At 45.9% G+C, this 12,985-nt stretch overlaps 1 long non-coding RNA gene across 3 annotated transcripts in view; it reads left to right on the forward strand.

Annotated features, from left to right (window-relative positions):
- LOC139821066 (uncharacterized) overlaps window positions 1–12,985 on the forward strand; it is a 129,980-nt gene that overhangs the window by 113,059 nt on the left and 3,936 nt on the right. For all 3 annotated transcript variants that reach the window (XR_011734173.1, XR_011734172.1, XR_011734171.1), the window contains one exon: window positions 974–1,064. This is a non-coding gene — a long non-coding RNA (uncharacterized lncRNA). The remainder of the gene's footprint in view (window positions 1–973; window positions 1,065–12,985) is intronic.

The following is a 12,985-nucleotide window of genomic DNA, read 5'->3' on the forward strand; positions in this document are numbered from 1 at the left end:
ACGCGTTCGACGAAGAATAACATCTCGGCCGTGTCGGCGGAGACGTAGGTACATCCGATGCATATGTACGCGCGGCACACATGTATACGCGGATATGTCGCACGCGCGATATTGTGTTTGCCCCGGTATAATTCCACTAGCGTCACGGTGATAGCCGTGATAGTTGCATCATACGCGGGCATCTCTCGTCAAAGTGTTTCCTCGACGACGAGACCGATGTTGGAGCGCGTTTGACGAGTACGCGCGCGCGCGCGCGCGCGAGCGATCGACCTGACGGATCGATCGATCGTGATTTACGGTCCTCATAAATAATGGCGATGCCTTCACGCCTCCGCGCAATCCCGCGGGAATGTACATACAGCGAGGCAGAGGGGGACGAGAGGGAAAGAGGAGAGAGAGAGAGAGAGAGAGAGAGAGAGAGAGAGACGATCAAGTCCGCCGGCATGTTGAACGGTCATCGATCCGTCAAATTGTCGATTCTCTCCGCCCGCGTCGTGCGGGGATTGGGGAACACTCTCTAAGCGCGCAGCGCAGGATGCGCTGCTTGTGCAGCACGTGCGTGTGCGTGCGCGCGTTACTCGTAGGTGGAGGAGGATATTCTTTTTTCCGAATGCGGCGTTCGATGATGTTACGGCGATGACTCGGCCGGAATGTGGCTGTGCCTACGTCTCTTCGACAGATGAGAGAGAGACTTGACACAGATCCCGGCGCCACGGGGGTCTAATATTTAATAGGGTCAATCAGAACAGTCGTGACACCGCAGCACTTTTTAACGATAATTGATGGTTGTCGCCCTTCAGTGATTTATAATGTTTATTAAAGAAATAATCACTCTTAACGGTTCTATAACTGCTCTTAATAGACTTTTACGATCGGAGATAGGTTTAAGTATTCCTTCAGACGATCAGAGAATCGTCGCACGATTAGTTTACCTCGATTCATTAATTAACAAAATATTTTCTTTCTGTTTTAGATGACGTGAAAGCAGCCCGTGAAGGAAATACTGCAAGGATCATACATATGTACGACAGTAATCGATAATCGAGCACACCATATGGAATACAGTAAGAAATCCGAAATAGTTTACACATTATCAATATACGATTTCAGGTATTACGTTATTAGTAATTACGATTGAATTAGAACGTTGAAATCCACGAATAATCAGAATTGGATCATAGATAATATTGTTCTCTCTTGATTAAACCGGATCTGTATTATAATAGTAATCCACATTTGTACGGGGTGAAATGCGATTGTGCAGATGCCGGAATTGATCTAATACATTCGCGGCGTTCGATTGCCGCAAAACGCAATTAATTGTCGCGACTTGAGTAATCATTTCTACAACGCCGGTAAAACGCTCCTGCGCGCGACGTCCCACATTACCCATTATTGCTACCTGATTAATATAAATGATATTAATATTGATGAGAATGCAGATACTTAATTAACTCGATATATTCAATTAAGCCCCGGCGCTCTACCGGCGGCAATTTCCCCAAAGTTCATTTTCCGCGAGCCAGGACCATTTTCCAGTTTATTTAGCCGATAACTGTTCCGGTGCGTCGCGGCCACGGCCACCCTATGTAAATTCGGTTACGGCCGCCATGAGACACCTAACCGCATCACGAACGAGTGCGCAAATAACGCAAAAATATATTCAATATTCAATAAAGCGAAATGTGTGTGCGGTTACGATTACAGCACTCATGATCCTCGCGGGACTCTATGGCTTCCAATTTGTTGGCCTTTCATTGGTATCGCCGGCAGACAAATCGCGAAAGATCGAATTTTCACGTATATATTCGAAAGCAATTATTCGTCTGTCTGACGCGCGGATTTTTAATTTTTTTTTTCTATTTTTTTCCCCCTTAAATGGATAATCGGATCTTTCTCTCTTCTCGGACCCCTTAATAATTCTCGCGGCGCGAGATTTCTGACCGTGTCGCCTCGGTTTATTATTCGTATTCCCCGCTCTCGGTGATTCACGCGGTTTAGAACCACCGAGGCACACACATAAACACACACACACACACACACATCTGTCCGTAATAAAATTCTGATTTCGATGCCGGCGTCAACCCACCCGGGGTTGGCAAAAAAGGAAATAACGACAGGTCGCATCCGCGGCCGGGATTCGGGCCGAAACCGCCGCCGCCGCCGCCGCGCGTACGTCCCCTCGTAAATTCACCACGAAGCGCGCACCCTTGTACCCGGCGCCGATCGGCGAGAAAATAAATTCCCCGGGATTGCAACCGTACGATCGGGGCTCGTGTAAAAAGGAAAAAGTTTCGCAAAAAAAGAAGGGGAAGAAAGGGAGAAAATTACGCGCGCTTCGCAGTGGACATCCTACTCTTCCACTCTCTCTCTCTGTCTCTATTCTCCTCCCTCTCTCCTCCGCTTTTTGTCCGCACGAGAACGGCGGCGGAGCATGTAATCGGATTTCAATGACGATACGTTAACAACATTCGGCCGTCGCCGATCTCGTCGCGTTGTCGGTAAGAAATGAGATTACCCCCGAGGAGAGAGGGGGGAAAGGGAAAGGAAGGGAAGGGGGATGTGCATACGCTGTTACGCCGAGCTCGAGTGATGCTCCGTCTCTTCGATGTATGAGGATCGATAATATCGGGCCAATCGGTATGCAATTGAACCTGATAGCGAGGCGCGCCGGATAATGTAGGTACATGAAAATCTAAGCCACCGTGCGTCGTATCGCGCGAGGTAGGGTGTTATTTCTGTAGCGAGTATGGCGGGGATTATTATCATAGTCTCTCTTTTTTTTTTTATTTTTTAACGGAACGCAATACCGTAAATGCTCGCGATTCCGAATTACGTTTCTCCTTGAAAAGCTTTAAAATGGACAAAATCCGTCTGAAAGATAAACATATGATAACTTGTAATTTTTAATCTTTGATTAGCAGAGAACATAATTAAATACAATAAGAAAGGTCTGTCATTTTTCAAATGGAGGGCGGTAACAGGAAAATAGTACGCGCCTCTTCCCGAGCGAAAATTCAACGTTCGTCGGAAAATAGCGCTTGAACGCTGTTAAGACTCGAACGGGCGATCAATTCAACTTCGAAATCAAAATGGAAACCCGCACGGCACCCGTGGGAGATGTTCCCGTTGTCCAAAGGTCGAAGTGCATCGATGCGGAGAAGTGCAAAGGCGAACGAGCGCGCGAGCGAAGGAGGAGGGAAGGAGGACGCTAAGTGGGCGGGGGGGAGGAGGGGGGAAGAGAACGAGTGAAAGAGGAACGAGAGGAGGAGAGAAAATCTGTGAAAGTGTGGCGATGTACAATTCGCTTGTTCGAGCGACTGAGCGGACTAGTTTCCAAACTGCCTGCAGCCTCGCTTTAAGTCGCTCTCAATGATCCCTTTGTTTAGCCACGGGATGGCCTTAATGATCGCTTGTCCCCGGTAATGTCACATTTTGTACGGTTTTACACTCCCTTCCTCCCCCCCCCCCACCGCCCGGTTCTTTAACCATCGTCGTCCCTCTCTCTCGTCGGTTTCCCCTTCTTATTGTGTCGCGACGAGTCGAGAGAGATGCATGCCACTCACCTCCTTTCTCAGCAATTTACAGTCTTCATCATCTCTAACGTTCTAAACGCCGTCGTTGTTTCGCTTTCATTCCCCCCCCTCCCTCGCGCGTCCATCTAACCCACGGTAGCTTCCTATCTCCTTAACAGGTCTAGAACGATGCGCGATGCGAAACGTATAGAATGAATGCGAGCCCAAATGTAAAAAGGAATGTACAATCTAAGAAATATTTCGAAGATTGAGAAGATGAAAGAGAAAGGAGAAAAGTTAAATGTCTCTAGACATTTTTCGCCATCAGATATAGGTTTCAGATTGAAAGTTCACAAAGTAGACATAACTATTACTGATACAATAACAAAATAATTAATTTTTAGTAGCGAGCGAGTTTAATTCCGCTTCGATTTAAAAATATCTCGAATTTCTCCGACGTCTCACGTGCGTAACAAGCGTTGTTTTTATAAAGCCTTGGCCAAAAGTTATTAGGCACTCTATATTTAAAATTGAAGTTTTTTCAAAATAACATTTATTTTTGGAAGAAATAAAACCGCTTAGCTTAGCTTCAACAACTTTCTTTAAGCTAATTTATTAAATAAATTTTAAATAATAAAAGTCTCCTGGTATTAGATTCGGTATAATGATCATGAGGGTGTCTAATAATTTTGGCCACAAGGCTGTATATATAGAGTTAAAGTTTCTCTAATTAAGATCGAAAGGAACGGTTTGTTATTTTGCACCACGTCTTGTATAAAAAATTCTACGACAGGTATTCCGCCAGCGCAGCGATGCTTAAGTCGCGCTCTCTCGAATTTCGGTCCTCTGTAAGCATATATCCGCTCCGTGCGCGAAATCTCTCATACATTTTGCGCATACTTATCGCGGATTTGCCGGCGGTGGCCTTCCCCTCGTCGCTATACGTACCTACACCCCTTATCCCGTTCCCTTAAACTTTTCATAGCCACTCGTTTTTCTCGCTCTCAGGGGCAAGCTTGCACGCTCGCCCGATATTCTTATGTTAAGCGACGCGAAGTGCCGTCGCGAATAAATTGCGTGGATAATTGCGCGGAACGGTTTTGACTAAGCCCACGCGGAGTATAACGCGGATACGTCCCATTATGTCGTGAGATATATACGCGCCCGGAAAGAGATTTCAAGACCTTTTTTTAATTGACTGCGACCGTTTACCGTTATAATCAAAAAGATTTAACCGACAGAAGCTTTATATTGTTCCTTGAACTAATGCTACATAAATTACCAGGGTGCTCAGAGATATATTATCTAGTTTATCTATTCAAATTAAATTCCAACATTTTCACTAATAGTTTCATTTTTTAAATTAGCAGATATTTAAATTATTTTACTGATCAATCTACTAACAGATAAACAAGAACAAAATTAATGGGTTGCAACACTTTATTTTCTGCCGCATTATTCTGCTAGCTTTAAAAAAAAAATTGTAGCGCCGAATTCCGGATATATGTTTCGACAGTCGCCGTCTGTCGCGCGTTTTACGGCGATTCCGCGAATGTACGAATGGCTGGAAATTCCGAACGCGACGTCGCGATATCGCGACTTTGATGCCAAAGGTATTAATCGTCGGGAATTGCTCACGGGCGGATTGCGCGCGGGACCGGTCGTAAAGCTTATTCGCAGCAGTAACGGATGTAGGGCCTCTCGTTACAGTTATTTACGTATGGGTTTACTGCCGTGTCCGTATATAGCGCAGCCTATATTTTAATCCCACGGGCAAACCTCCCTCGCACTTCGCCGTTTTCTTCGCGAGAGAGAGAGAGAGAGTACCCGCGTTCCATCGCGGCCCATCTGTTTTCTCTCGTTACGTAAGACTCTATTCCGACCGATTATCTACTGCGCCGCTCCAATATGAGCAGCGCATCGCCATCGGTGTGAGAACGGGCTCTGCAGGATGTTGCGGAACAAATAAACCGTTCTTTCCAACGTGAATGTTATCGCGATCTTTTCTTAATGAATCACTCTTGATAAGCGGTTATTATTAGTCTCGTCTCATTAAATCATTAACATTAAACGTTTCGACGATTGAGAGGAGCTGGAATTTAAATCTTAGTTATATATATTAACATGGAATTCAGATAGAATTATAGTTGAAGACAAATTGAAAGAACGTTTTTGCAAGTTTCTGCAATCTCACGATAATCCGTCGCAGATCGTTCTGATAATGAATTTTGTCGATTTTCCCATTTTGTTAAGAAGATTCTATAGTGATATTTTTGCCAAAATTTTTTTACTAGAAGAAATATTTGAATTGGCTTTACAGAATTGCAAAACTCTTTTACACAATTAAAGTGCAAAAATCTAGAATAGGGCAATCGATTTTATATAAAAAAATTATTTTTGCTATAGGATCCCCTTAATAAATACAATAATTATGTATTATGAGGGTAATCATAAAGAATTACCGAGAAAGAATCAACTTCGAGTTAGTCGATCTCGTTTAGTCTCTCATTTTTTTTACATCCCAATTTTTACGTTTCATTGAATGTCGGTTATCGCAAACGCCGCGACGCGCTTCCTCGCGCGTCCTCCGCCGCATTTTCGAGCCCGGGGAATTCGGAGCGAACGACGCAATTCAGCGGCGCGCAGCTCGAGGAACGCGAAGGAGAAGAGAGCTTAAAAACGGAGTGAGAGAGCGAAACGGGGGGGAGAGGAACGGCGGAGGCCGGGGAGGACGAACGCGGCGGAATCGTGCCGGCACTGCCGGCTGTTCTCCGCGCGCGGGATGACGTCATAAAGCTTATTTATACAGCCACACGTGCATGAGGCGTGTGGTCACGGCGTTGTCGCGAGTTGTTACCTCCGCGCGCGCGGCTAGAGCTCCGAAACGCCGCGCGACGCGACGCGACGCGCGGCTCGTGCGTGTGATTTTCTTTTTTCCCCAATGCTTCATCGTTCTCCGCGTGCCGAGGGGTGAGGTAGAGAGGAGGTACGTCTCTCCACAACTCCACACTCTCCACTCACGCACGCGACCTCGCGCTCGCTCTGGGCTCTGGGACCGCCTCGCTCTCCCGCGCGACACGATTGCGTCAGGCCGTTATAACGTCGCGTTACGAAATCCTGGAAAATCTACGGGTGCGCGCGTTTGAAAATATACGCCGAGCGGAAGCGGCGCGGCGGGATGGCGACGCGACGCGCGACACGACGAGGAAAAACAATAACGAGCCCGGGGGAAGAGTGAGCCGGGAATGTGCCGGACGCGCGGAATGGCTTCGATAAAAATATTGCGTACGACGGAGATGACGCAACGTCCCGCGCGCCAAACGAGACTTATCACTTATCACAGAGCCGGCCTACGGGTGATGCAAGCCGGTGATGCAGCCTGCAATCGGGTCTCTTGGGGATCAAATTTTTCATGTACGATTAAGATGATTTAAAAAAAAAAAGACATTTAGGGATATTAAAAAGGAATTAGGAAGTTTATAGCTTTTATTTCTTATTATTTTTTAATTTGTTACATTTTATTGAACCAGTTCGTTATCATTTATTTGCGAAGCGTACGTCGCGAATGCTAACGAAATTTGCTAAATTGCTCGAATCATTTTCTTTCCTCGCATTGAAAAAAAGAAATATTTTTTAAAGTCATTTCTTTTATAATATAACAGTTGACTTCGTGATAATTTGTCTCTCAACATTTGTGGACTGTATTTTCAATTCGTTCGCGTTAGAGAAATGGAGAAACGTCATCTTCGGCTGCATTTTGCGTTATGATTCAACGAGGCGGTCTAATTCTGTAGTATGACTGCTCGCTGCGCTACGTGTGCGGAATTCGCTCGCGCGCGGTAGGAACCGCGTGTGGAAGGTCCGTACGCGACGTGATGGCACAACAAAGTGGCACAATGTTTGGGATAGATACACGCGTTGTTAGGTGCCAGCGCATCGTCGCCGTCGGTTGGAGAGGTTTACACGAGGACGCGCCATTCCGCCCGCGCGCGCGTCGAAAGCCGGCGATTGCGCGTTTCAGTATGTGGAGCATTGAGACGAGCTCCCCGACGTTGTGTCGCATCAAAGGAGCGCGATTACGTCGTGCATACAATGAAATCTACGTCCCCTTCAGCGACCCTCGAGTACGTCGCTACGAGAGCATCGCTACGCCGAAGATTACGCGTCCCGAATTCTGAGGACCGCCTATCCTCTCCCCGAAGTTGCCTAACGGCGCGAGGAAGGGTCTTTCCGTAAAAAAAAAAAAAAATACTGAGAACCATACATGTATTTCATAATGCAACACTGTAATTTTGTGTACCCTGTATTTCATAGTGTAACACTGTTAACACTGTAATTTCATAGTGTCCAAATTATACTCATTTGGAATGATTTTTAACCATTCCTATAGGTCGCCACTGTTCCTACTCTACATGTCGTTAATAACTAAACTTAATGAAGTTAAATTAATACTGTTTTGTGTTAAAATAATAAATTTCGACACACATGGTAGTTACAAATAACGAAATGTTATTTAACTCAAGGTATTGGTTTAAATTTCGTCTTTTAACGTTTAACAGTGCATGAATCGCCGAATGCACGTAAAGGCGCGTCGCGTTAGCTCGTTTCTATCGGCGCCGACCCGCGTGTTTCATTAATTGGCACATCAAACGCGGATATCATCGCGGTGATAAACATCTCCGAAGAAGATCGACGAGGTGACGAGCGGGCGGACGATTTCGCAGAATTTCGTAATCTAGGTCGTATTATTTCTTGCGGGGGAAGAGAACACACGTGAATCAAGCAAATCATATTTTCCTGAAGCGGATTCTTAGTCCACCCACACTCTCTCTCTCTCTCTCTCTCTCTCTCTCACTCACTCTCCTCATCCGGCAGTTCGCGGAGCGATTATGTTGAAATAACTCGCGGGGTACGTGCGCGAAAAAGCTTCCACGACTCGGCGATGCTCGCCGTCGGCCATAAAGCCGGATAAGCCGGGTGATCTATTTCGCGACGCTGAAATGGCGTCGTCGGACTTTAGCGTCGTCCGGACGGCCGGATGCGCCGTTTTTCTTATTCGTTTCCGTCTCCTCTCCGCGTCTCCGATCGATCGATCGCTCCCGTATGGGGACAGTCCGAGGCGCGCGAAAACAAGACAAAAGCGTATACATCATCGCCGGCCAGGTGAGAATCCTCTCGCGCAGCATCGTAAATAATAATGCTAATAAGATCAGCATCGATCTGCAAATTCCCCCTTTCTATTTTTGCTCGCAACTTGCTTATTTATCGGTGGATTTTATTCCCTGGATATTTTATGAAGAAGCTCGCTCACCGATTGTCCGATGGACTCGGAGTCGGTTTTCTCCTAACAGCGACGTGAATTTAAAAAGAAGAATCAAGTAAGTAGGAAATGTGTCACTACATGGTCGAACTGAATCTTTTGTGCCTAATAATATTATTCACGTAAATTTATGTACATTTTTTTATTTAACAATTTGCTTAGTAGTTCTAAAGATACGTATATTCGGTGTTGTTAAATTGATTATCAATTTATTTATGTGATTGTACTTTTCTAGCTTCAGCTTGATACTGTGTTTCAAGAGCGACAGTATAACGGCGTAGTTTGCTGAGCGACAAAAATGTAAAAAAAAAAATATTCACGCGAATAATATTACTATTAGATACAAAAGATCCAACCGTATAGTGGCACATTTTCTATTTACTCGATTGTTATCATAAACGGCCATGACTCACTTAATAAAAAGAAGAAAATTGTAAAAAGGATATGGAGAGATAAATTATTTCCTTTCGCGACTCCTCTCGGCTCTTCCCTGCAACGTCGCGTGACAAAACGTAGAGTCCACCTGACGTGATGATATCGTGTCCCCCCCCCCCCTCGCGCGAAAATAGTGGACACACGCTCTCGCGGGCTCTTCGTCTTCCTCGTCGTTTCCCTCGACGTTTCCGTCGTCGAGCGGAACACTTTCCTTCGCTGCACCGGCAACGGCGGCCTCCTAATGCATATAACACGCTTATCGATCGGCGCTTGTCTCGTCGCGGATTACAAAGAGCAGTGGCACATGTGCGAGGCGAAGCGCGCGGCGTCGTTAGTAACGTTGCCAGCGGAGTCGCGCTAATCCCTTTCTTTATAGGAATTTTCGGAGCGCGACGCGACAATAGAGGCAGCATAGGGGCAGGGGGGCCTCGTAATCGAGGAAATTAAAGAATTACGATGCGCTTTCACAATGCAATTTTGACCGTTGACTCCGTCCACACGTTCCCATATAAAGTTCCCGTATAAAGTCGAGCGAAGTTAAACCAAGGGATAAATTTTACATATTTTATAAATTATTTCTTGATATATCGTGTATAATAATTACTAGATATTATCACCACATTTTACAAGTAGTAATGTCCCACAATATTAAATCTTAATAGCAATAAGAATAAATTATTAATTTTTTAGCTAATTGGATCTCGGAAGTTTACGGAGAGAGCTTTTCGCCTTCGATCTCATAATTGAAGAGCCATCGCGCTTCCTCCGTGTTTTAATCAAGGAAATATTGGTTCCAAGACGTACGAGGGATTCCTCGATACTCGGTGAGACTCGCTCGCTGAAGGGGAATAAGGGATTATTTTAACGGATGATACACGCGCTTCGGGGTGAGGGTAACACGGCTCGCTATTACGATAGTAATTACACGCGCGGGACACCCCATGGATAATAGGTCCACCAGCGCGGCCTCATCTTGCCGCGTCGCCCCCCCCCCCGTCCGCGACTCTCTCCCCCTTTCTCGACCTCCTCTCTTCTTTCTCCGCCATGACGACCGCCACTTTAGATCCATTGCCCTCCGCGTCGTCTTTCCCGTGCCCTCGCCCGTTGCCACCGCCGCCATCGCGGGTATTAGTTTCAGTTCGGGAACCCGGCGCGTATACTCCCGCCGCGCCGGAGCGGAGAGAAAAAAAATCGGGTCAACCGTGACTCGGCTCGACTCCGACGCGGTTCCGCTTCTCTCTCCCTCTCTCTCTGTCTCTCTCGCGTCTCTCTTTCTTCCCGTCAGCGCACGTAGCTCGAAGGATGCAATTACAATACAATTATCCCTCATCCTCCGCTTGCCTCCCCTCTTTTTCTCTCTCTCTCTCTCTCTCTCTCTCTCTCTCTCTCTTTCTCTCTTCCTCTCTCCTGTCTATTTTCCAGATTTCGAGGGTGCGATTTCTGCCTCGCGAAACTACCTGCGTTAAGGAGGAATCGCATTAAATGAGAGAAAGAAAGACAGACGGAGAGAGAAAGAAAGAGAGAGAGAGAGAAGGGGGAGAGACAGGAAATGGGGAATAACAAGCGGCGAGTGCTTGTTCAATCGATTTCCATTTCAATCGATTCGTTAACGGACCTTTTTTCGCGAGCGCAGTCGACTTTAACCGCCGCAATCCCGCTACTCTTTGTTTTACGAGCTCGCGAGATTGCAAATGGTTGTAGCATGACTGTAACGCATTTAGGGGTGGAGATCGTTAGGTCTTATCGTCGAGATTTATCCTCATTTCATTCCGCGCGCGTGTCGATACGGACGCGTATGATTTCTTACTTCGTCGTCTCTCAGCTTCTGCAACAAGCACACCGTACGGTGACCGGTTTCACTTGGATTTACGAGCTTTCGGGGGCAGTTTTGCGCTTATATATCGATCCTTCAGATAGCAGTAAATTTCCTATCGTTTTAAAACGTGGGATTATGGATTCACGATCCCCTTTCCCGATTTCCCAGGTGGCCGCTATCTGGTATTTCCTCGTTCGCTTTTCAACGAAACGACCGTTCCCACTCGAATGTTTTTAATTTAAACAATCGATTACTAATGATGAAAGAGCTTTCGAATACCGCACTCAAATTATTTTCAATAAAATACTCGACGCGTTCCGCGGAATTGCACGGTTCGCCGTCGCCACGCCTCGGTCGAATGAAAGCGTAGAGACGCTAATGACAATAATAAAGCTTTCAACGACGTCTTTACACGTCGTTAATTCGCGCACGGTCGAAAAGCGAGGATCGGCGATTATAACGGGGAAAGAGAGAGGTAGAAAAGAAATAGAGCGGCGAAACCGCAAACTCGGTGCGATTTGATAGCCGTAACCGGCCGGAAATACATTAGAACCGGACGCTGGGTCAACTTCCTGTCAAACGCCGGCACGCCCTTTTTTGCGCTCGTCTCAGTTTCAGTCTCTCTCTCTCTCTCTCGCTCTCTCCTTTCCTCCGGATCCTTTTTATGAACGCGAACGAACCACGGAACGGAGTAGCTTAACTCTCCGGTTTTGTTGGCAAAACGTGCATCATTATACCGTTACATAACCCACGGACAGCTATTTCCGATGCGCATTAAGCGCCTTTGTATACAGGATGTCCCGAAATTACCGCGTGATATTTTACAAAAGAATCCTCTGAATTTCAGGTCAAAGTTCAAGTTACTTCAAATATCTCGGTAGACTTAATAACACACAGTTTTGTGAAGGGAACAATTACTCCCGAGTTTTTACAAGGAAATATACGCCCTTAGAACATTATTTTATTACGCCTCGCAATATGTCCCGCGGGTCTTGTAACTTGAAACACGTGTATCGCAAACGGAGTCGTAATAACGGGGAGTAATAGCATGCAAATGTGCAAATAATACGGGCGCAACAATAATCAAAAGGCAATCTTCGGGTATTGATGAAGTTCGAAAATTAAATGGGCGCAGAAATAATCTCGTTCACGCGGGGAACAATTGTTTTGCCGAATATATACGATATAAATTCGGCCACACGCGCGCGTGTAAAATGTAACGCAGCGAACCGGAAAATGGTGTCTCGAAAATATTTCGCAAAATATCGCTCCCGCCGCCCGAACGACGGTCGATCGATCATCCCGCGTAGGGGTTGCGGAGGGGGGTCAGGATAAATGTTCCATCAAACCCGCTTATAAGCGTTTTTTCGACCGTTTCGCTTTTCGGTCATCGCTCTCGTTATATCCAACACCTATGCAAAACCTAGCGCGCGTACTTGAGAATCGAGAATCGGACTGACAATGGGGATTAGCGAGGATTGACGCCGGCACGCGGCCTGTTAATATTTTTTTTTATTATTAATTTTGATTATTCGATTAATTTTTTAAATAATAAAATAGTTTGATAATTTTATAAAAGTATTATTATCACTTTATTAAAGATATACCGACTCGTGGATGATATTTTGCTTCAAGTTCTTGGGTTTCCCGAAAATAAATTCTGTATTTCGTTACGAATATCTTGAGAGGAGGATGCGAAACCATCACCTTTGTTTGCATCCGTTAACCCTATAGCCTCGTGGAAGATCGATGGGTCTCTCGGTTGAAAAGCGGAGGATCGAGCGACCGAGTCACACCAGGAAATTCGATAGCGATTTCGCCGAGCACACGAGAGACGAAGGAGGCTCCTGAGACCGCGATTCTCAAAGAATTTCCGGAGTGCGTGTCCTTTTGAGCGAC

Source organism: Temnothorax longispinosus, chromosome 10 (assembly GCF_030848805.1).
Source record: "Temnothorax longispinosus isolate EJ_2023e chromosome 10, Tlon_JGU_v1, whole genome shotgun sequence".
Classification (NCBI taxonomy): Eukaryota; Metazoa; Arthropoda; class Insecta; order Hymenoptera; family Formicidae; genus Temnothorax; species Temnothorax longispinosus.